Genomic DNA, 25,265 nt, shown 5'->3' on the forward strand with positions numbered 1-25,265 from the left:
CTTCACCTCTGATCAAGTGACGCGCCGTATCGCAGTTTTAATCCAGGTGTGACATTCGTATGCTCACTGATCTCCTGGATACCTGAGACCTCCCCAGTGACTGCTATGAGGAGATTGTGCTGCAATACGCAGCTGCCAGAAGTGCTTTGGGAGTTCAAAGCTGCAGAATGTAGGACTGAAGTTATAGAAGTACAGAAGGTATCATTTACATACTACACTAAGCTGATCACTCTTCCTGGAGTGTTTTATACATAAATCCTAATGTATATAACGCCAATGTTTACTTCCACAACCTGGGCTTGTTGCTAGAGACAGTGATCTCCATCCATTGAGGTATAACAATAGCGTCCTTTATCTGTTACCATGACATTATCCATTTCAGTATCATGTTACAGGATCCATGTCTCGGGCTGTCAGACACAAACCAACACTTGATCTGTGAAGTTTGAACTGACAGCTCTCTACTTGTACAAAGAAACTTGATTGCAAAGTTATTTTTTGCTGCTTTTTTTTTTTTTTTTTTATAGTGGAATTTCAAATCAAACCGTAAGGTGTGAGCGAGCGACTGACAAACTACAGTCACCAACTATATTTAGGAAGAACAGCCCTTTGCTATGAAAGGAATTCCTTTTGCACTTAAGCTACCAAATTGGGTTTATCTGGCAGCCCTGAGGCAGCACTGAGTACAACATAGAGACAAAGCTCATCACAACATATGTATCAGCAGCACTGAAAAGATCCCTGGCAGGATAAACACTGAAGGAGAGGACGAAGAAAGGGGCTAATCCTTGTGGAACCTGTCTATAATTATTCTGTGCTGGCATCTCTGGGGGAAAAAATAGTCTAAGGTAAGCAAGGGCTATTATGAGGATAGCAAGAAACTTCTACATAGAAACTTTGTATGAATGTACTAATATATATATATATATATATATATATATATATATATATATATATATATATACTGTATATAATTATCTAAGCACATGTCAATGTTAACTATGTTTTTGCTGTATAAAGTAATATAAGATGGTTGTAATACAAAAAAACTAGATAGGCAAAACTTTTGACATTAAAGCATTGCATGGTTGCACAATGCATCATATGCCCACCATAGTGATGGCACTAAGCTGACCACCATGCCTAACTATTTTATATTTACTATGAACAGTTTATACAATATAATAGGTTATCATTTCTTAATTTCCCCACTCTACTAAAAACTTGACATTTCTTACACATAGATTATTGAAAGCATTGTAAGCATGTTCACTAAAGCCTAACACATGTTACAATCCAATTGTACAATCTCCTTTAGGATGGCCACACATTTAGGTTTAATAGTCATTCAATCAAGCTGAATTCAATCAAAATAATCAAATCTACAAACGATAAAATTGCCCTATGATTCCTCTTGTATTGAATTGTATTGTAACTGTACTGTCTGCCCTCATGTTGTAAAGCACTGCTCAAAATTTTAGCGCTATATTATTGTTATTATTATTTTTATTACTATTATACAGGATTTATATAATGTCAACAGTTTGCGCAGCGCTTTAAAACGTGAGGGCAGACAGAAAAATTACAATACAATTTGATACAAGAGGAATCATATATATGTATATAAATATATATATATATATCCTGTTCAAATAATAATAATAGCAATAATGGTGGCCATACGCACCTCAAATATATATATAATGGTGGCCATACGTGCCTCATATATATATATATATATATATATAAAACTATACAAATATATCCTGTATAATAATAATAGCCAATATATATATCCTGTATAATAATAATAGCAATAATGGTGGCCATACGTGCCTCAATAATATATATATATATATATAAATATATATATAACTATACAAATATATCCTGTATAATAATAATAGCCATAATGGTGGCCTTATGCGCCTCAATAAACAATCAATTTATTTTTCGATCAATCTTTTCCGATAGGAATAATCAATTTATAGTCAACAGCCAAGAGACTGATATGACCCAGGAGAGGAAGTGGGTTTCAAACTAGATATGATATGATTGAATCTGATGGTGGGCATACACAGTTTGATAAATGATTCATTTTTTTTTTCTGGATAAATCCTTACCGATAGAAATAATCAATCTATAGTTGACAACTTATTCAATTGATATGACACACACAGGGGAAAATGGGTTACGATCAAAAGTTAAAATACAAACGGAACTAAAGTTGGCTACATACTATGCTTTTATACAATTTTCTTGTACAACTTTCTTTTAGATTTGCCAAAACCATATAATAATATGAGGTCAGTCCTAAACGCTTTTAAGTTGTATGCTGTCAGGCATGCCCTTGCACTATATAGTTGAAGGTAAATCTAAAGGAAATTGAACAACAAAAGTTGCATAATGTGTATCCAGCTTTATGGTGGCCATACACAGTTCCATAAATGATGAAATTATTTTCCAATTAATATCTACCAATAGGAATAATCAATCTAAAGTGAACAGCTCATTAGATCGATATGACACACACTGGGGGGAATGTGGATTTCGATCAATAGTTAAAATACAATTGTAATTTATTATGGCCTTACACAAGTCAATAATCTATCATTTTCTTTTCTGATCAATCTATACCAATAGGAATAATTGATCTATAGTCTACTTATTTGATTGATCTGACACACAGAGGGAAGAAGATTTTGATAGATAGTTGGAAGATACAATTGTAAGTTAATGATTGAATCCCTGTTCCACCATGCAATCTTATAAATTGAATAATCACAATATGATCTAATTGATGACCAAAGCATTTCAATGCAGGTAATCGATGCAAAATGATTGATCATTTTCCACCCTGGCTGACCGACTCAGAGCAGTCTGATCAACACCAAATCGAAGTCAATCGAAAGGGAAGTTGTGGCTATAAGATTGGTGGATTTGATAGTTTCAATTAAGTGGATTAAAGAATTGAAGTGCATTTGGCCACCATATTGTCCCTTCTGAACTGTTAAGATTGAATTTAGATTTGATCAGGCAGGGCAGAAGTGTATTGATCAATTTACATCGATCGGCAGCACAGAGATACTTGTTTATGAATAGGATTGTGTTTTGATCAATCAGATTATGAGATTACATGGTGAAAACAGAGATGTGATCAATGAAAAAAAGTTACAATTGTATCTCAGCCATTATTTAAAACCCACTTCTCCATGTGTGGCATATTGTTCAATTGGGTCATCGATTATAGATCAATTAATGGAAGAGAGAAATCGGAAAAGAAATCTATAATTTATGGAAGTGTATATGGCCACCAATAGACCTACCAAAAACTTTGTAGTGCAAGGACCTGCTGATTGGATAAAATTGATTGGTTAGATTAGGTTGGTGCTCATATTACATAGTTTTGGTAAATCCAAAGTTGATTGTGCAAAGATTGTATGGTCAAATTGTAACATTTATGCTGAGTGTAAACGTCTAGCAATCTGCAGAGGTGATTGTATGTAGTACCCTGTAATAAAGCATATGCATGGAGCATGTTTGGGGTACTTACAGTATGTGCAGCATTATTTCATGCTGCTCAGGTAGACCTTTCCAGTTGTGTATGTGTACGAGTTTGAAAGGTCAGTAATACAATAGATAAAGAGGTCTCTGTTTACAATGCAGTCTTTGCAGACTGAAGGATTTCAGGCACTGAGCAGGATAACTAGGTCAGTTCTTACTTAGTTTGCATGCTCCAAAGTAGTTCAGCTTCGGAAAAATGAAATTAGGTTAACTGTTTCCTGCACACTTTAAATTAAATGCAACCAAGGTCATTTCAATTCTTAAAGTATATGTTAAGGTAAAATTAAAAAATTGCAGTACACTGCTGCAACACGTACACACTTTTCTGGGTTTTATCCTCTTAAAGTGGTTCTTCAGTCATTTCTTGAAAAATTAAAAGTCAGCAGCTACAAAAACTGTAGCTGCTGACTTTTAGTAAACATTCATCTGTCCAAGGATCTAACCCTGTCCTCACCCGGGCTGGTTCTTCATTGGTCTTCCGTCCCCAGCTCCGGCATGTTGACAGTGGGCAGTTGGCTGTGACTCCTTGCGGCTTCATAGCTGTCTGTTCATTATGGATGTGCGAGTCACGCTGCGCTTTGTGAATGGCCCCGCAGCCTTCTGGGACTAGTGACATTTCCTAGTTAAAACTGGGTACCTGCTCCCCCCCCCCAAAGAAAGAATTAAATACCAAAAATGGCAGATGAGGTGGGAGGAGGAAGAAGAGAACTTCTTTTGAGTGAAAAGATTTCTGTTGATCTGCCACAGAGGCAGGTCTTTTATTAGGCAAATTAGGTGGCCGCCTAAGGCCTTGCACTCACAGGGGACTCGTAGCTGCCTAATTTGTCTGTGATTGGGGGCGTGGTCTCAGCATGGCGGCGTGAGGATGCTTAGTCTCAAGAATTCTAGCCAGTGGCTCCCCTGCGGCCTACCTACTTTAGCTTATCACACATTGGTGGTACAAGCGGCGGCATCTACTCCGGTGATTTCCAAGATGGCCTCGGCCAGCCAAGCAGCTGTGACCTTCTTTTTGGAGGATAGAACAATTCACCATGTGTATATTGTATTGACCCATGGACCAAGGGATATAGAGCTGGGTCATCCAAGTACATTTACCACCTCACGTAGCTCTCAATTAGACATCTAATTGGCTTTGGCCAGCCTTAATGGATAATTGCACATTTACTCTGTGTATCCTTCTCTACCCCCTTTCCCTGCCTTCTGCATTTTTATCATATACTATATATAGATATATATATATATATATATATATATCTATATATACACACACATACTTTCCTACTACCTCAATGCCCCCAGGATCTTTATTTTGCAGACTGCCCACCACCGCACAGCAGTCACTATTTGGGTATTTAAGCAAACACAGGTCCTGCTGAAAGTATTTGACTACAATAGCCATCAGCGCGGATTCCTCCATCCATGTTGTTAAGGCCTGTGGCCTGAACATGAGAAATCTCGCCATACAGGCCGAGCTTTACCTTTCTATCACCAATCTGCCACTTTGCTGGACCACTTGAAATGAACCTGTGACCTACAAGACACTAGAGTCGTAGCTTCCCTGGGATTTTGAACTCCCTGTGTGACAGCGCTAATTGGTTCAGCACTGTCACATGCTCCTCCATATTTAGAGGTTTTCCCTTTGGCTCCCAATACAAAATGGATTTGCTGGGGGGGCGGGGTGTTGAAGGAAAGCTGAGTTTATGCTGGGGTGGGGTTGGAGATTAAACCCTATACTTGCATAAAAAAAGCACAGGTTTTCTTTAAGAAGGCCATAGACCCAAGCGGATAGTTGTAGACAAAGGCACAACCCACTCAGTACTGTTTTTTTTTTCCAGTAGCTTTAGACTTAAACTATAACTGAAAGCAAAACTTTTTTTTTTTTTTTTTCGTTTTGCATAGAGTGCAGAGGGATTAGAACACCTGTCAGTTAGTTTTTATTGCTGTCCGTGCCCCTGTTAAAGATATTGTAAAGCCTCATTTTTCTGTCTATTAAAATAATCAACATGTAATACTTACCTGCCCTGTGCAGTGGTTTTAAACAGAGCAGCCCAGATGCTCCTCCTCATCTGGGGTCCCTAGCCCCTACCTCCTGGCGCCTCCCTCCTGTTGAGTGCCTCCACAGCAAGCAGCTTGCTATGGGGGCACCCGAGCTGCAGCCCCATGTATCTATTTAGACACAGAGCTGTTGTTAGGCTCCACCCCCTCTCTCCTCATCAACTAACTGAGTTTAATTGACAGCAGGAAGAGCCAATGGCGCCGCTGCTGTGTCTCAGCCAATCTGGAGGGAGAGTTCCGGACAGCAGAGGCACTTGTGGATATCACTGGATAGAGATGGACTCAGGTAAGTATTAGGGGGGCTGCTGCATACTGCAAAACCTTCTGCCTTTACAACCACTTTAAGGAGATTCACCCTCTCTATTTGTCCTGTTTATCATTGAAATTGAAAGTTAAAAAAATCTCACATTTTGGGTTGTCCCTAGAAAAGTAATTGTGAGGAAATTATCAAATGGGTACACTAGTTCTGGTGACCTGGGGTTCCCAAGGGATTGCTGCAATTTGCAGGGATTTCTACTTCCTGTTTAGCTATGGGACAGGAAATAAAGGAAAATCTGCAAAATGGGACACAGATGGCAAAAACAAATCTCACAGGGTTCCTAACTCTCCCTTGCTCTATCTAAAGTGGAAAAAAGTTTTGCCTATAGTTTACTTTAAGGTTAAAGTGGGAGTAAAATGCAAAAAAAAAAAAAATCTCACTGCAAATTAATGTCATAATCTGCTAGTACATTATGAAGGACTTACCTAAAAATGAAGCCCTCCAGCAGCGCACTGTCACCGCTCACAGGGCTTCCATCTCCACCTGGTCTCCCTTTGGGTTCGCGGGCAGCTGTCATTTGACTGGCTGAACCCTGGATGATGTCACTCCCACACATACGCAGCACTGGTCTCTCTATGGATGGCATATTGAGAGCACAGTACGCATGTGCCGATGACATCACCAGTGCTGCTAAAGTGCATATATTCTAAATGGTACAGGTTAAAGAGATATTTACTGTACCTACAGGTCAGTCTTATTATAGGCTTACCTGTAGGTATAAATTAAAAGAAAAAAAAAGCGTCTTTACAAACACTTTAAAGGTTCCGTCCACCTAAAACTACTATTTCAGTTTTTGTTAGAAGCTGGCAAGTGAAACCATCTGCCTCTACAATTAACCACTTCAATACAGGACACTTTCACCCCCTGTACCCATATGACATGTTTCATCTTTTTCCCCACAAATAGAGCTTTCTTTTGGTGGTATTCTATCATTCATGGCTTGTTTATTTTTTGTGCTATAAATAAAAAAAAACAATATAAAAAAAAAAATGTCTTTGTTTCTATTATAACATTTTGTAAATAAGTAAGTTTTCTCCTTCACTGATGGGCACTGATGAGGCAGCACTGATGGGCACTTATGAGAAGGCACTAATGGGCACTGATGAGGAGGCACTAATATGCAGCACTGATAGGCGGCACTGATTTTCAGCACTGATGGGCACTGATAGGTGGCACTGATATGCAGCACTGATGGATGGAACTGATGGGCGGCACTAATAGATGGCAATGATAGGCAGCACTGATAAGGAGGCACTGACAGGAATTTCTGATGGGCATTGACTGGCATTACTAATGGGCACTGATTTGCATCCTTTATGGGCACTGATTGGCATAAAATGTGGGTACAGGTGGGCACTGATTGGCATCACATGTGATTACAGGTGGACATCACTGGTGGGGCATTAATGGACATCAGTGGCGGGCATTGGTGGGCATTGCTGATGGGTCTGCACTGATAATCAATGCTCTGATTATCAGTGCAGACCCCCCTGTTAGGAGAGCGACCGATTGGTTCTCCTCTGCACGCTCCTTGTCAGCGCGAATGGAGGAAAGCTGATAAACGGCACTTCCTGGTTACCATGCCATCAGCTATTCACATGATAAAGAGCCTACATCATGGGCTCTTTACCTAGATCATAGATGCGATGTGTCGGATCGCCACGCTGCGTGCCCCCAGGGGCGCGCACGTGCTGCTTATCCTGCTGGATGTCATATGACACACAGTGGAGATAACAGAACCACTCTTCAGCCATCATTCTGCTTACAGCGGGCGGGAAGTGGTTAAGCTCCAAAAAGGGTGAAACACGTCTGAATCTACAGGTGGAGAACAGGAGCTGATGCCATCTTTTGCCTATCTCATTCATATTTATGCAACAGGGAGTTGGTGTTTGTGTACAAACAGTCACTATTGTCTTGACATCTGACAGTATTTTTTTTTATTTGTCTGAAATCTATTGTGTGGAACTCTTCACGAGTTCCTGGATGTGCACAACTACTGTGGCCATAATGAGGAGGATTTGCTCTCTTTTTCAGAACTTCTATTTATTATATATTATGGAGAATTTATAGGTGATGAAACATACTAAGTTGAGTATGAACATCCAAAAGTCTTAAGGTAGACAGGAGTGAGAGTTACGGTAGGAAGATCATGAGTTTAAGGTATCCAAGACATATATGAAGCAAAGGGCTTACTCAGCCAGTCAGGCGTCATCTAGGACCAAAGCAGGCCACAGATGATTTGATTTTCTTTCCCTTCCACCATGACTGGAAGGGAAAGAACATTGCTCAATTACCCCATCAACACAATCAGTGTTAATGGGCATTTGAATGCCTCCCGCAGCGCTATTGCGTTCTGCCAGCACGCTTCTGATGGCAGAGTGGCAGAACACAATGATTACTGCTAGGGGCTATACTCGCCGGCAGTAATCACATGTAAAAAATCTGACAGGCTGATTGTGCCCAAGTTTTCCCATAGGTGGATTGAATTTCAGCTGGTCCCTGCTGAACCCGCCAAATTTCAATCCATGCATGGCCGGATTACCATATCCCTTTTTGGTGGACTGACGTTTTCAAGTTACCTGACTATTCATGTTCATGTCTATTCCCTGAAAAAGTTGTCTTGAACTTTAATCTAATTATAGTCTACTGGTAAACCACGTATATATGAATTCAACATTGTTTTTAGTACATCAACCATGACAGCTACATTATGATTCTATTGCAAGTAGACCTGTATTAGACATTATACATTACAGATTACCCTTAAGTGGTTTTGTTGTTTATTGTTTTCTATTCACCTGCAAGAGTATAATTCTATTAGTCTCTCCCTTCTTATCAGAAGTGGACAAAATTTTCAATTTACTTTCAACCTCAGCCAATATGTTCTTAGCCCATCCCTTAAATAGAATCTGTCAGAAAGTAAAATGATGGTTGCTAATGAGATGCTTTCATCTATAGTAAGAAACAGTGCAGTAATAGCTGCTCAGAAGCTCTGCCCTTTGTGTACACTTATTTAATACCTTTCAGCATTTGTTTCTGCCTACAAAAAGCCAAAGATATATCAAGCATATCCACCTCCACAAATCATTGGATCAGATGAGTTCTCACCCAATGTGCAAATACATGCATGCTGATTCTAGGCAAGCATATAGTCCATCTTCTCATAAAATATATTCTGTGTATGCAAAGAAGAATTCCAGGCATGGTATATTATTACACAGTTATATTGGTCCAGCTTGGACCAATGTAACTATGTACAGTATATACTTTACTTGGCCAAGGCCCCTAGAAACTGGCAATCACTGAAGTAGACACCACTATTGAAGTGACCTTCACTTGCTTCTGCCCTACTGAAGTAGTGGTGTCTATATAAAGCTGTAGTAAACCACAGCAGAGTTTAAAAACAAAAAAAAAAAAAACACCTGTAAGACAATTGCACAACGGGCTGGTATGCACCTAATGTGCTATACCCTAGAATTAAGCCCTCCAGTGGCCAGCTGTCACTGCTGAGAGGGCTGACATCTTCCTCTGGTCTTTCTTCTGGGTTTGCGGGCTCCGGCACTGTGAGTGGTCAGAGCCGCGGCAACGTCACTCCCACGCATGCACATGGGAGCCCTCTGTTCTGGCATGGAACTCTGAAGGCCTGGCACTGTAGGCCAGGCCTTCAAAGCCCATGCGCCTGTGATGTCACCGTCTGCAACCAGGGTAAATATCACGTATACCTTATTATAGGCTTACCTGTAGGTAAAGATCACAAAGTGGGTTTTACTATTGCTTTATATGATTTCCAGCTTACAGAGGTTGTGTATATACCAGGGTCTCCAAACTTTTTAAACAAATGGCCAGTTTATTGTCCTCCAGATTTTAGGGGGGCCGAACTGTGGCCAGTGATTGTGGGAGTTTTCCTGGCATTAGTGGGAATAACATCATCACATTTGGGAATTGGGGGAGGAATAGTGCCCCATCATTGGTAACATTGGGATTAATAGTGCCCCATCATTGGTAACATTTGGAGGAATAGAGCCTCATTGTTGGTAACATTGGGAGGAATAGTGCCCCATCTTTGGTAATTTTGGGAGGAATAGTGCCCCATCATTGGTAACATTAGGAGAAATAGTGCCCCATCGTTGGTAACATTTGGAGGAATAGAGCCTCATTGTTGGTAACATTGGGAGGAATAGTGCCCCATCTTTGGTAATTTTGGGAGGAATAGTGCCCCATCTTTGGTAATTTTGGGAGGAATAGTGCCCCATCATTGGTAACATTAGGAGAAATAGTGCCCCATCGTTGGTAACATTTGGAAGAATAGTGCCACATTGTTGGTGTCAGTGAAAGGAATGATGCCCCAAGGACCAGATAAAGACCGCATCCGGCCTCCAAGGCCGCAGTTTGGAGACCACTGGTATATACAGTACAAAGTTTGATTAGTCCAAGATGGACCAATCTAACCATGTAAAAATATATCATGAATGAATCTTTTACCTTTTCTAAAAGAAACTTTGTTGATGCCTTTCTAAAGATGCCAGTTGCCCAGCTGCTGTGTTGACTCTCTGGCTTCAGGACTTTCTCAATCATTGTTCCAGAGCAAATACTCATATCAGAAAAATCAGAGTAAATACAGATGATGTGATCTACGTAGTTTTTAGGCTAGGTGACTCAATGTATTAAAGCTAGAGGGTCAGTATAAGATCAAGGCAAAGGACATCAACAATAGCAGCTGCTATGTTTCCATTAGAAGTGTTTCCTTTGTATATCATTGCAAGTGTGGCCCACTTTTCACTTGGATAGCTTGGTCACGGCATAACCATCTAGTAAGTTACTTACCTGAAACAAATGTTCATCCACTGAAGTCTGAAAATCTGGGTTTCTTTTTATTCCAAATCAGGTAGTGAAGTTAGGATCTAGAGGATGGCCCTGAAGCCTCTAGGATAACAATACTTTTGTATATTATCCTAAAGATTTATACTCACCTGTCCGCAATCTTGTTAGGTAGCCCACAGTGAAGCATACAGACAGCGATTCTAGCGCTGCACTGTTTGTTATTTTATATGTATAGTTTATGTGGTGTGAATCACATTGGTGTTAGCTGCTGGAAGAAGGTACGCTCAGTTGTTTATTGAGTTATTTATATATTTACCACTTTAAATAGTCCAGCTGATTACCGGATTCGAGTGCACATGTGCAGAAAAATTGCATTCTTTCCATACGTAGAAGCAGTCTTCCCTTGGGATTCATAATAGACAGCCTCCCTTCGGAATGAGTAGGGTTTTCCCACGCATGCACAGAAGAAACGAGGGTCTAGCGCATTGATGGCGAACCTTGGCACCCCAGATGTTTTTGAACTACATTTCCTATGAAGCTCAAGTACACTGCAGAGTGCATGAGCATCATGGGAAAAGTATTTCCAAAACATCTGGGGGTGCCAAGGTTCACCATCACTGGTCTAGCGGGACCGGTTTCAGTTCCCGGTGGGCTGCATGAGAGTATAAATCTATAGGGGGATGCAGGGGAGAAAAAGACAATGTAATTTTAGGTGATAAAATATATAATATTATGGTTTCATTGTGTTAATTTGATTACTTTTTTTTTCTTAACTAAAACAGGAATATATTTGATATCTAGTAACGCCCCTCAATATATTTGAACGCAGTGCATTTTTGTATATGTTTATTTGACATGTCTTTTCTTTAGAAACAAATTGTCCTGTCAGCATTGTTGGCATAAGTAAACTGAGGTGTGTAGGTTTTCCATAATGATAAGGTCTAAATTAAGTGGGACAGGTGACAGCCATGTTTACTGTCTTAATCAAACAAAAAGCATAAAAAGAACATATAAAAACAAACTGGTAATGGTAATTAGTCATGGCTGCTAAGCAGTGCTTTGTCTCACATTACATTCCTTTCTGCTCGCCTTTAATGACCTTCACAAAAAACAATTTTTAAATTTAGTCAAGACTGGTTTGTTAATACAATTGTGATGGTGTAGAACAGATCGGAGGTTAAAATAAATACAGCAGTAAAAAAAAAAAGAACACTTTGCATGGGCATAGGCAAACATCTCTCTACAGCTGACACTTGAATACGTTTCAAGTTTGTTCAAATGGAACAAACTGTTGCCAACAAATTTCTAAATGTATCAAGTGATGAATACAGTGTACATTATTTGCTGGATCCAGTTTCCTACACGTGGGGCTGCAGGGGCATTTTGTTAAGTCACTGCTATTAAAAGACTGAGGATTAACAGGGATTCTTCAGAGTTCAGACTATCTGCGTAGCTTTATAAACTGGACTGTCCAAGTGAGAGTTTAGAGTTTTGGAATAACACCGAGCTAATAAACACTGGAGTTTTAGGAACACTGTTTAAAGTAGATCTAAACACAAAGCTAAAGCAAAGTGCATCATAAAATACTTTCATCTTGTCCGTGGGGCTTACTGTGCCCATGTGGGGACCCGAAGAGAGCGCACACTAGTGCCCCTCAAATGCAGAAGGAGACTGCTGTTTAACGCAAGACTGGCATTAACGGAGTACTCCAACTTAAAAATGATGCCACTCCATAAGAACACAATGAACTCCTTGTAATCTGTGGCTCAACTTCTGTAGCACCTCACATTGTTCCCTATGGACATCAGTTTCTCATTACACTTCATACCTCATCTCTCGCAACATTTCTGAGCCACTAGCGGACTCCACCAGCCCAGTAACTCGTCACCCCATTCCAAGGGGCATTAAATCATATATTACACTTGAATACTAAGAAACTTGACTCGTGTCCAACACCGTGCTTATTCTTCTCCTGAGGCCTGCAGTATGCAAAAAGTCAGACCCATTATTGGGGTTCTGATCGCATGGGGAAGGCGCATAAGCATACAAGCTTCTTTACTATCAGGGCCTTCTATCACCTTATAAAGTCACACCACTTCCCGACTAGCTGGCTGCTTATGCACTCGACACTAGTACTGTAGTCATTAGCGATGGCAATATAGCCTCCTCAATTTAGCTTCACTACACGTTACTCATTTGTACTGCATCTTCTCTGAGGTGTACGTTTAGTAAACTGAGAAGTTTTCTCTCAGTTCACTTCTCGGCAGTTCTCAGAGAAAAAATATCTCCTCTGGCACCCAGTTTAGAAGGTGGAGAACTTTACTTCAACTTCAGGATGATCAGAGGAGAATTTTTTTCTCTGAGAACTGCCGAGCTCTGTGTATAACTGGGTGGACTGCCTGTAATCTCATGAGATATTGTGAGATTACAGCCGCCCCGAAGTTTAAAAAGTGAAACTAAAGTTTAAAAGAACTCGTAATGACATGTTCTGACACATGAAAACATATCTATACATACACACATGCACAGTATATATACATATATACATACAGTATATATATATATATATATACACACACACATATATATATATATATATATATATATATACATACATACCAGTACATACAGTATATATATATATATATATATATATATATATATATATATATATATATATATATATATATATATATACACCAGTACATACAGTATATATATATATATATACACACACCAGTACATACAGTATATATATATACACACACACACCAGTACATACAGTATATATATATATATATATACACACCAGTACATACAGTATATATATATATATATATATATATATATATATATATACACCAGTACATACAGTATATATATATATATACACACACCAGTACATACAGTATATATATATACACACACCAGTACATACAGTATATATATATATATATATATATATATATATACACACCAGTACATACAGTATATATATATATATATATACACCAGTACATACAGTATATATATATATACACACATACATACACCAGTACATACAGTATATATGTATATATATATATACCAGTGCACACTATATATATATATATATATATATATATATATACACACACACACATACACCTGTATATATAGATATATATATATATACACACACACATACATACATACACCCACAAACACACATACATACATACAATATATACATTCATTTTGAACACACTGGTGCTGATATATAGGAAGAAAGAAGTCTTCTTCCTCTAATCACACAGCTTCTCCCCCTGATACTCCACCTCTGAGCTGGAGAAGCAGGAAGAGGAGATCTTCAAAGAGATCCCAGATCTCGGCTTATCTCAGTTTACTAAACGTACACCTAACTGAACAAGCCCCAACAAGCCCTGTTCCTGTGTTATGCTATGAATGCATGCACCCCGTTAAGGTTGTGCTCAAGTAACTTCCGACCAGGCCAAGTAACAGTAAATGTTCTATTACTGAAGTTGCTTAAAGATAACCGATTAACAGTTCAACATGTCAGTATGAACATGTCAACATGAACAGTTCAACAATGTCTTCAACACATATTCCTGTATATAATCTTCTAAGTGCCTCATAATCAGGCCACTGGTGCCCCTGATTGCTCCTTGAGGTAGTCAATCATACCTTAAACAGTTGAGAACGTCCTTAGAGTCATTTGGTCAAGCATTAGTCCATACCCCTGGAACCCCAACTGGGCTCCCATAAGGGGTTGTTAAGTGTAAAGTAGTGGATCGCATCATTAGCAGCATGCCCTTGGCTTGGGAGACCTAGAACTGAACCTCTGGCTGTCTTACTAACTGCGGCCCCATCAAGAGGTGGTTCCCTCCCTTTTTATGTGTTTTCCCTAGTGGAGGGCAATACTTCCCCAAAAAGCCCAGGAAAACCTGGCCAGCAGAATTAACCCTTACCTCCCGGGGAGTTCCACCTCAGGAAGGCAAACATAACAGTGCAACATTGTTACTCTAATGCTAATTGCATACATCAACTACAAAACAGTTAAAAAATATTAGTGTAGCACCACCCCCGCAGGAGCTGCTGATTATATTATTGGGTCTACACCCTGCCTAACAACCCAATCAAATTGGCTCGATCCCTCCTCAGGCACAACTGACCCAGAATAGGACTGGACTATCAAATAGATACACAGGTTGGAATACAATACTTCACTATGCAACAATACCTTGTTACCTTCTTGAATAGTAGTCCTTCTGGGTGACACAATGGAACAACGCACAAGATTGTAATTAACCAAACTTAGTTTACTATATATCAAATTGAATAGGGGAGATACAATACAATACAATACAATACAAGTCCATAAAAGGTTATTTAAAACAGCTTTAAAAAGGTAAAAGAATACCCCCACACTCCTCCTGCATTAAGGCTAGACACAGTACCAGGTAGGTGGGCCTATCTGAGTCCCTCCCCCAGAGTTCTCTTCTTTCTTGTTGATCTTCGCTAGCAAGGTTATTGAATAGAGCTCATTTGTAATCCAGATTAGGAATAAAGATCAAGAGAGAGAAAACAACGAGCTGTTAGTTGTCACCGCAGGGTGTCTGCGTAACTGAGCAATAACTTCTGCGAGAGAGATAAGCCTCTGGCGACTCCTTTACAGACCTTATTGTTTGTCTATGAGTCTCCTGAGAGAGTATGGTGATAAACCCCGGGGTTTTATCACCTCCTGCTGCGCTACCGCTATCTGTAGATAAAACTGTCTCTTCAGCAGATAAAGTCAGTTATTGGGCATGTGCCCTCTCACCAACAGAAGTTTCTCCTTCGCGCGCTTCCACTGCGGTCTCAGTCCTTTGGCTATATGCCAGCCGCGCGGGGTCCTTCTGGCGGATGACTTCCGGTCTCGGCAAACAGCAGTATGACCTCCAGGAATGTGCCTCGTGCTTGAGATGGGACGGTTCCACGTCGTCCCTCCAGGCTAAAAGGCTCTGGCCCAATATCCAGTGTCAGTCCTTCACTCTCGCTCGCTGGTTCCTCAGAGTCCAGCGCAGAAAGGCCCCCCCCCCCTCGCGCGCTTCTCTCTTCCTTTAAATAACCTCCCCCATAGTGCCGTGCGGTGCAGCCGTGCACCCTGGATCTTGCAAAGCAGCCTGGGAGATGTAGTTTCTTCATCTTGTGAAAAGGAAGTCACAGCCCGGGAAATTCCATGCAGCTACCACTAGAGGGAGCCTAGTTCCTGGATCTTGCAAAGCAGCCTGGGAGATGTAGTTTCTTCATCTTGTGAAAAGGAAGTCACAGCCCGGGAAATTCCATGCAGCTACCACTAGAGGGAGCCTAGTTCCTTCCCACATATCAAACAGTGTCTTTAGGCATGTTTAACCCCGCTACACACTCCCCCCACTTGAGAAACTTTGGTCCCCAAAGAGGTCAACAGTATGTACCCTAGTGCATAGGTTGGCATTATACAACAAAAACATTAACATTTTGCTGAAATAAGTCAATCTGAATACATCCAATTTTGTATTCTAATAGCAGTGCAACAGTAAAACGATAAAGTGCAATTAATAAACAAATAAGTGATTTCTACAGTGTTAATATAGTGCTGATTTCTAGTGCTTTTATATAGTGCTCCTTTAAAAAGCACATGTGCCTTTGCAATTTCTTAAACACTTACATCTTAAAGTTTGTGTTGAAAAAAAAACATCAAAAGGTGAGAAAGAGAAAAAACATATAGTGAGGTCAGAGCAACAAAATGTGCGCAAACATTAACTCACAAAGTAAACCAAATTGTGAACATCAAAAACTGTGCTTATTATAATGGCCAAACCCAATATCCTTATGTACAAACTTAAATGCAAACGTTTTCTACTTCAATACTTTGTTCTCATGATCTCTCACAGACCCCCCAAAACTTGGGTGGCTTGTACAGTTGTGCCTGGGGGTGAGCTAGGGTTGTCCCCCACCAAATCTACAGTGGAGGAACTAGGCTGGTCAGGAGATCTTTTGGAGGTAAAAACAGCTTCTTCCGAACATTCACCCAATTGATCATAGGTCAGTCTCTTAGGTGGGTGAATGACTCTCCTTTCCCTCTGTTCCCGTGGAGGCATGCTCTCAGAGGTGCTAGGATCAGGCACTTCTGAGGATTCTTCAATGTCCCCCTCCTCATGTTCCAACACAGAGGAACCTGATGGTTCAAGAGAGGTCAGTTCTTCTTCAGAGAAGGGTGCAACCTCCTCCTCAGGATCTTCATCCTCAGCTGCTTCTTCTGGAAGCATATGAAAGGGTATGAATTCAGGGGCTTCTGCCCGAAGGGCTCCTCTATCAGCCAAGTCAGATGAAGACAGGGAGGCAGGTGTGGGTTCTGGCAACTGAGATGACCACAACCAGTCGGGTACCTCCTCTTCATCTTCCAAATCTTCAGATGGAGAACTTCCCTCTCCCTCATCTGGGAGCGTCGTCTGAGATCTGGTAACTGGTCTGGACCGGCGAGAAGTCGAAGGGGCCTCTGACAAGTCTTCCACAGGGGGCATACGAACCGCTTCAGAGAGAGGCAGCAAATGGTTCCGATGCCAAGCCTTCAATGGACCCACACTTCCTTCAGGCCGAATTTGGTACACAGGAAGGTTTGGCAGTTGCTTGCAGATAACATAAGGTTGGGACTTCCAGCGGTCTGCCAACTTGTGTTTTCCCGGGACACCCAAGTTTCTCAACAAAACCCTGTCCCCTGGTTGCAGGTCATGGATCCGAACTTTTAGGTCGAAATTTTTTTTATTCCGCAGTCCACGTTGATCAGATGTGGCCTGAGCCTTGTCATAGGCCGCTTTCAGACTCTTCCGCAGTCGGTCCACATATCCTCTATGCGATGCTGAAGAGGTATGATCAGGCGAAATGCCAAAGGCCAAATCCACTGGCAACCGAGCCTCCCTTCCAAACATCAGCCGATAAGGGGAATATCCAGTAGCATCACTGACAGTGCTGTTGTAGGCATGCACAATGGCAGCTACGTGCTTGCCCCAATGCTGTTTCTTCTCTGAGCTCAAAGTCCCCAACATATCCAAAAGAGTCCTGTTAAATCGTTCAGGCTGGGCATCCCCCTGTGGATGGTAGGGAGTGGTTCTAGTCTTTTGAATGCCTAACATATCTAACAGTCTCTTGATCAGTCTGCTTTCAAAGTCCCTTCCCTGATCAGAATGGAGGCGTTGTGGTAACCCATAATGTACAAAGAACTTCTCTACAAGAACTTTGGCTACCGTTGAGGCCTTCTGATCCCTTGTTGGGAATGCTTGAGCATATCTGGTAAAATGGTCTGTTACCACAAGGACATTCCCCTGGCCACTCAGATCAGGCTCTAAGCAAAGGAAATCAATGCACACCAGCTCCATGGGTCCCTGACTTTGTAGATGGCCCATTGGGGCTGCTTGACGTGGCAGAGTCTTCCTCTGTATACACCGGACACAAGAATGACAGTATCCTTCAACTTCGGCCCTCATACAAGGCCAGTAGAACCTGTCCCTGACAAGCTGAAAGGTTCTTTCGGGCCCCAGATGGCCATGATTATCATGAAGAGCGGCCAGAACTCCCTCTCTGTATTTAGCTGGTAAGAACAGTTGCCACTTCTCCTCCAGATCTTCAGATGGACCTCTCCGGTAGGCCACTCCTTCTCTGATCTGTAACCGGGTCCACTCTCTATGCAACAGACGGGCCCCCTGAGGGGAGTCAGTTAGAAGCAACTCAGGGCTCTGGATCTCCAGGGCTTCCAAGAGAAGTTTTCCCAAAGGGTCTTCCAACTGCTCCTTCCGCAAGTCCCTTTTGGACAGCCGGGGCAAACCCTCCCCTTCAACTTGGGTCACCTGGCAGTAGCATTTGGGTACTCCAATAGCCGAAACCCCAATCTCTTCTGCTCTTGACCCTCCTCGGGATCGAAATTCAGTTCCCTGATATAGGGCACGCACCCCTTCTGGAGCCAAATGAGTCCATTCTTCCGCAGGTTCCTGTGGAACATGCAACCTTCTGGATAGGGCATCTGCATCCCTATTTCCGATTCCTGGCCGATACTTCAGGCTAAAATTGAAGCTAGAGAGGGCAGCCAACCATCGATGTCCTGTTGCATCCAGCTTGGCCGTAGTCAACAGATAGGTGAGGGGATTATTATCTGTCTTGACAATGAATTCAGCTCCGTACAGGTAGTCTTTCAATTTGTCAACCACTGCCCACTTCAAGGCCAAGAATTCAAGTTTGTGAGTAGGATAATTCCTTTCAGCAGGCAGTAGGCTTCTGCTCACATAGGCAACAGGTCGCAGATGACCCTCATGCTCCTGATAAAGTACCCCCCCCAGCCCATCTCGGCTGGCATCAACATGCAGTTCATATGGTTTTGTGGGGTCCGCATAGGCCAACACAGGGGCAGTGGTTAGGGTTTCCTTCAGCTGGACAAAGGCCCCTTCGCATTCCGGGGTCCACTGATCCTGGATGGATTCCTTAGCCTTCCGGGGGCCTATGGTGGACTTCGCCGGCTTTACCAACTCAGGGACATCATCTTCTTCATTCTTCAGGAGCTCATTTAGGGGTCGGGCAATCTGGGCGAACCCCTCCACAAACCTCCTGTAATAGGAGCAAAAGCCCAAGAATGACCGGAGTTCGGTCACATTTGTGGGTCTCGGCCAGGAAGCAACAGCATCCAGCTTGTCCGGGTCAGTGGCCACCCCTTCTTCAGACACGATATGGCCCAGGTAATGGACCGAGGACTGATAGAATTGGCACTTCTCAGGAGAAAGTTTCAGACCTTCTTCATGTAGCCTCTTCAAGACCTTTTCCAACCTCTCCTCATGTTCTTCTAAAGTTCTGCCAAACACGATAACATCATCCAAGTATACCAGTACCTCTATCAAATTCATATCTCCAACGGTCCTCTCCATCAGCCTTTGGAAGGTAGCAGGGGCCCCGGACAACCCCTGAGGCATGCGATTGAACTCAAAGAACCCCACAGGGGTGATGAAGGCTGTTTTCTCCCGATCTTCAGGGTGCATGGGGATCTGATAATACCCACTCTTTAAGTCCATCACACTGAACCACTTCGCCCCTGACAGACTCTGTAGGGCATCTTCGATTCGAGGAGTGGTATACTGGTCTGGGATGGTTCTTCTGTTCAGCGTTCGGTAGTCGATACAAAGCCTCAAAGATCCATTTTTCTTCCGGACTACCACTATCGGGGAAGCATACGGGCTCCTGGATTCTCGGATAATCCCGATCTTTTTGAGCTCTGCCAGCTGTTGACGTAGATCTTCTAAGTCACCTAAGGGGACTCGCCGGACTCTCTCCCTGAAAGGCTTGTCCTCACTCAGGCGGATCTTATGAGTGGCGCTCCTGGCACATCCCACGTCAAACTCGTCCTTAGAGAATATTTCCCTACATCGAGCAAGTTGTGCCTTGGCCCTCTTCACCCATTCCGGCGGGAGGGCAGCGTTTCCAGAGCAAAGCTCCTCTATAACCGCTTCACCCTGTTCCTTTTCTTTGAAATCAATGGGGGCAACTGGGGTAGCCGGGTTGACTTGGCCCAGGAGCACTCTAGCCGGTACCTTCACTGGTGTAATAGAGGTGTTTCTGACACTCACTAAAACCCTTCCACGGTTTTCCTGTAACACCTTCAAAGGGATCACCTCAGGGATCACTTCTATCCCTCTCTGTCTCTCCTTTTGACCTGATTCAAAGATAATGAAGGGACCCGGCTGTTGCCATGTGAGTTTAACAGAAGCCTTAAAACAGGCCACCTCTCCTGGCTGTAAGACCTTTTCTGCTCTATCCAGCTTCCAGAGTCGTCCAACTCCTTCTGCGGGGGTCTCTTGCTCCAACACTAATCGTTGGTAGGCCTGCCGTAGCATGGGATGGATCCTTGGCGCCTGAGCATCTTGTCCCTGGACCAGTTGTATCAGAAGGCGCCTTACCAGGTCAGTGTTTGTTCCTACGATGAGAGAGCTTTTGTTGGCCCCTGGTGGACGAGGACAGACCACCGCTAAGGTGTCGAAGGTTTCCGCTTCACCAGCCACTGATGGATCAAAGGTCAACTTGATTGGCAGATACCCGTCATAGGGAAAACTTTGGGTCCCAATACCCCATATCTCCAGATCTTCCAACTTCTGCAAAGGTAGATGGGTAAGATATTTATCATAGAAGTCTCTATACAAAAGAGTCACCTGGGCCCCTGTGTCAAGGAGGGCTCTTGTGTAAATTCCTTCCACCTGAACCGAGACCACTGGGGAGGGCCCGACCAAGTTAGTTGGGAATTCTCTTGATGTAGCCTGGTTGTCTGATTCAGTTCTCTGTACCCTGGCCCTCTTCTCCTTTTTCTTCCTTGATCTGGGCCCCCGCTGAACCCGGTGTGCATTGACTTTCCTTCCCTCAGTAACCCGGAGTCTAGAACTGGGGGTATTATATTTGGGTCTGACCCCCTGACTCAGTTTCCCTGATCCTGCACCACTTCTGGAGTCCCTTAAGACTGGCGGACACCCGGTTGACTCCTTCACCGGTGTCCTCTGAAGTTTCCCGCTGGCTCGCGAGGTTTCGCGGCAGCATTTCCTGAGCTGGGACATACCCTTCTAACATGCCCAACTCCCCCGCAGTTGAAACAAGTTAACAATCTTGCAGGCCGTGGCTCTGGATCTGTGCTGAGACTAACAGGTTCATCTGGCCTCTCCGATATACTCCCCTTGGGTAGAGTGGATACCTGACCAGTCAGGATGGACACCATTTCTATCAACTGAGACACTTGGGTCTTTAGGAGTTCAACTTGAGAGTCACCCTCTTCCACACTTATCACTCCAACCCGGGCAGTTGAGTCAAACTGCCGACTTTTCTTCTTGTTGTCCAACATAACCTCTTCCTCTCTGACCGTTCGAATCAGATCGGGGTATTCTAGAATGCCGCCATCTCGACGAGTTCGTAACAGTATGGCAATGGGATCTAAAGGTTGAGCCCCTTTCAGAACCTGTCGTGCACGAGTCTCATCTATTTTCCGGTGGTCTATTCCTTTCTTTAACAGAATCTGGTGGATAATCCTATCCAGACGTTTAATGAATTCGGACAACTTCTCCCCCTCTTCTTGATAACAGTGGTCCAACTGGTAGAGAAGTTCAGCCGCGTTCTCCGTCCGACCAAACACATCTTGCAGAATGTCCAAATAATCCTGTGCAGTGCAGTTCTTCTTGCTAAGCTTTAGATTACGTACAGCCTCTAATGCAGGTCCCCTTAAACTCTCTGTGATTCTCTGCTTCTTGTGCTGTTCTGGTACCTCCCATTCCTCCAAAGCCTGAGTGGCGGTATCTAACCACTCTTCGAACCCATCTTCTGCTGAAGGCACAGGCTGTTTCCCAGAGAATGTCCGGAGCTTCCTATATCCAGTCATCAAATAGCTCGAGGAGTCCCTACTACATTTTGCCACAATCTCCCCAAGAACAGCACACAGTTCTGAGCTAAAAGTCGACAAAGGTGATGACTCAGGATGCCCTTCTTGGACACCTTTTTCTTGGCTGGATACCCCAGGGGTGGTGGATGAGGGACCCGCAATAGGAACTCCTGGATGTATCAGGAAAAGTTCTGTTTGGTCAATAGTTTTTACACTGTTTCCGTTGAAATAATCAGGGACCCCCTTCCTCCACTCACACAGTGCATACGTGTGTGGGACAGTGGTGTCAGTTTTCATGTCAATCACCCAAAATTTCCTGTCTGTGGATAGTGCCCTCAAAACAGGGAGGAGCTTTTCTTCAGTCCAGGCTTCTCCCTTGATTTCAACCACCAGGCCATTTTCCACTATGACATTCTCTTCCTTGCACCACTCAGCAGCAGCGACAGGATCCATTTCTGCGTGGGAGGGGATTCTATGGCTGAGAGGGTTGTATTGCAGGACTGTAGAAATCCCGGACGAGGCCCCACGTGTAGCACCACCCCCGCAGGAGCTGCTGATTATATTATTGGGTCTACACCCTGCCTAACAACCCAATCAAATTGGCTCGATCCCTCCTCAGGCACAACTGACCCAGAATAGGACTGGACTATCAAATAGATACACAGGTTGGAATACAATACTTCACTATGCAACAATACCTTGTTACCTTCTTGAATAGTAGTCCTTCTGGGTGACACAATGGAACAACGCACAAGATTGTAATTAACCAAACTTAGTTTACTATATATCAAATTGAATAGGGGAGATACAATACAATACAATACAATACAAGTCCATAAAAGGTTATTTAAAACAGCTTTAAAAAGGTAAAAGAATACCCCCACACTCCTCCTGCATTAAGGCTAGACACAGTACCAGGTAGGTGGGCCTATCTGAGTCCCTCCCCCAGAGTTCTCTTCTTTCTTGTTGATCTTCGCTAGCAAGGTTATTGAATAGAGCTCATTTGTAATCCAGATTAGGAATAAAGATCAAGAGAGAGAAAACAACGAGCTGTTAGTTGTCACCGCAGGGTGTCTGCGTAACTGAGCAATAACTTCTGCGAGAGAGATAAGCCTCTGGCGACTCCTTTACAGACCTTATTGTTTGTCTATGAGTCTCCTGAGAGAGTATGGTGATAAACCCCGGGGTTTTATCACCTCCTGCTGCGCTACCGCTATCTGTAGATAAAACTGTCTCTTCAGCAGATAAAGTCAGTTATTGGGCATGTGCCCTCTCACCAACAGAAGTTTCTCCTTCGCGCGCTTCCACTGCGGTCTCAGTCCTTTGGCTATATGCCAGCCGCGCGGGGTCCTTCTGGCGGATGACTTCCGGTCTCGGCAAACAGCAGTATGACCTCCAGGAATGTGCCTCGTGCTTGAGATGGGACGGTTCCACGTCGTCCCTCCAGGCTAAAAGGCTCTGGCCCAATATCCAGTGTCAGTCCTTCACTCTCGCTCGCTGGTTCCTCAGAGTCCAGCGCAGAAAGGCCCCCCCCCCCTCGCGCGCTTCTCTCTTCCTTTAAATAACCTCCCCCATAGTGCCGTGCGGTGCAGCCGTGCACCCTGGATCTTGCAAAGCAGCCTGGGAGATGTAGTTTCTTCATCTTGTGAAAAGGAAGTCACAGCCCGGGAAATTCCATGCAGCTACCACTAGAGGGAGCCTAGTTCCTGGATCTTGCAAAGCAGCCTGGGAGATGTAGTTTCTTCATCTTGTGAAAAGGAAGTCACAGCCCGGGAAATTCCATGCAGCTACCACTAGAGGGAGCCTAGTTCCTTCCCACATATCAAACAGTGTCTTTAGGCATGTTTAACCCCGCTACATTAGTAAAATAAAACATTTAACATGCACCTGCTTACATCATTTGTTATTCTTTTTTTTTTTTTTTTTTTTTTGCATCTCAAGGATGTTTCTTTCTCCATTTCTGCCCTTTCCTTTCTACATGATCTCATTCTAGCATGATTACTGCCCTGATCCGGCATTCTGTTTGGAACAATGGTGGACCATACTTGCACAGTGTATGTTACTGTGGCCTATTGTAGTCTCCACCAAGGGGCCATGTTGCAGGGAGACATTACAGAGGCACAGTAAAGGAGTCAATTGTCACCCTGTAACAAGAAGTGTCTAAACAAGGACCATCATGGCACAATTGATTTCTGTGATTCAGCTTCTATTGACTTCATTAGGTTTGCAATCGGCATCTGAGCTTCAGTAAAGTTTGGTAAATCTGTCCCACACCAAACTGAGCTACATTTGGATCATCAGTAACTAACATATTAAAGCTGATATAAGATAAATTGGGTTCAGACTTTAAAGTGTAACCTTTGTTTTAGTTTTGGAAAGTGTGGGTGAGGATTAGAACCATTATCTAGTTTTTACTGTTATTTGGGGACTTTCCCCTCATTTACTGTCCTAATGTAAATCATTTCACCAGACATTACCTTTTTCCCCATTTATTTTCTCTACAAACCACATGCTTCCTGTCCCTTCATGCTACACTCATTTATCCACTACATCTATGGAGGAAAACCATGGTTGTCACACAGGCTGGTTTCCAGACATGTCTGCCTTTGTTTATCTCCGTTTCATGGTAGACTGATGGACTGGTAGTTTACACAATAGAGAAGAGGATGTTTCTGCTTTCTTGTTTAGTTCACAAGAGGTGGCAAAAACACTGTATTTCTGGTAAGATCAACAGGTATTTTTGGTGTTAATACCGCTTTAAAGGGAGAATGCTGCAATATATTACATTTTATTTTTGAGTTTAGACACACATTAAGTCCCGGTTCACACTAGGGCGACCTGTGAGGCGACCTGGTCGCCTCACAGGTCGCCGCAGGTCGCCTCCCATAGGGAAGCTGCGGACCCGTTCTAATAGGAGCGACACAAGTCGCTCCGACTTAGAAAAAGGGTCCGGAGCTTCTTTGGGGCGACCAGGAGGCGACCGCCATAGACTTCAATGTTATGAAGTCCGTGGCGGCCCCTCCGAGGTCGCGCCGCGCTGCTCGCACCGCGACCTCGGAGGTCACGGTGCGAAGTAGCGTCGCCCGTATGTGAACG

General features: G+C 43.0%; 1 protein-coding gene across 1 annotated transcript in view; it reads left to right on the forward strand.

The window, feature by feature from the left end:
- The first annotated feature begins 497 nt into the window (after positions 1 to 497).
- SMPX (small muscle protein X-linked) overlaps positions 498 to 25,265 on the forward strand; it is a 103,703-nt gene continuing 78,935 nt past the window's right edge. The window contains exon 1 of the mRNA XM_082248569.1: positions 498 to 848. The gene's annotated coding sequence lies outside the window, so the exon portion shown is untranslated. The remainder of the gene's footprint in view (positions 849 to 25,265) is intronic.

The sequence above is a fragment of the Pelophylax lessonae genome (genome assembly GCF_965119305.1).
Source record: "Pelophylax lessonae genome assembly, chromosome: 2".
NCBI lineage: Eukaryota > Metazoa > Chordata > Amphibia > Anura > Ranidae > Pelophylax > Pelophylax lessonae.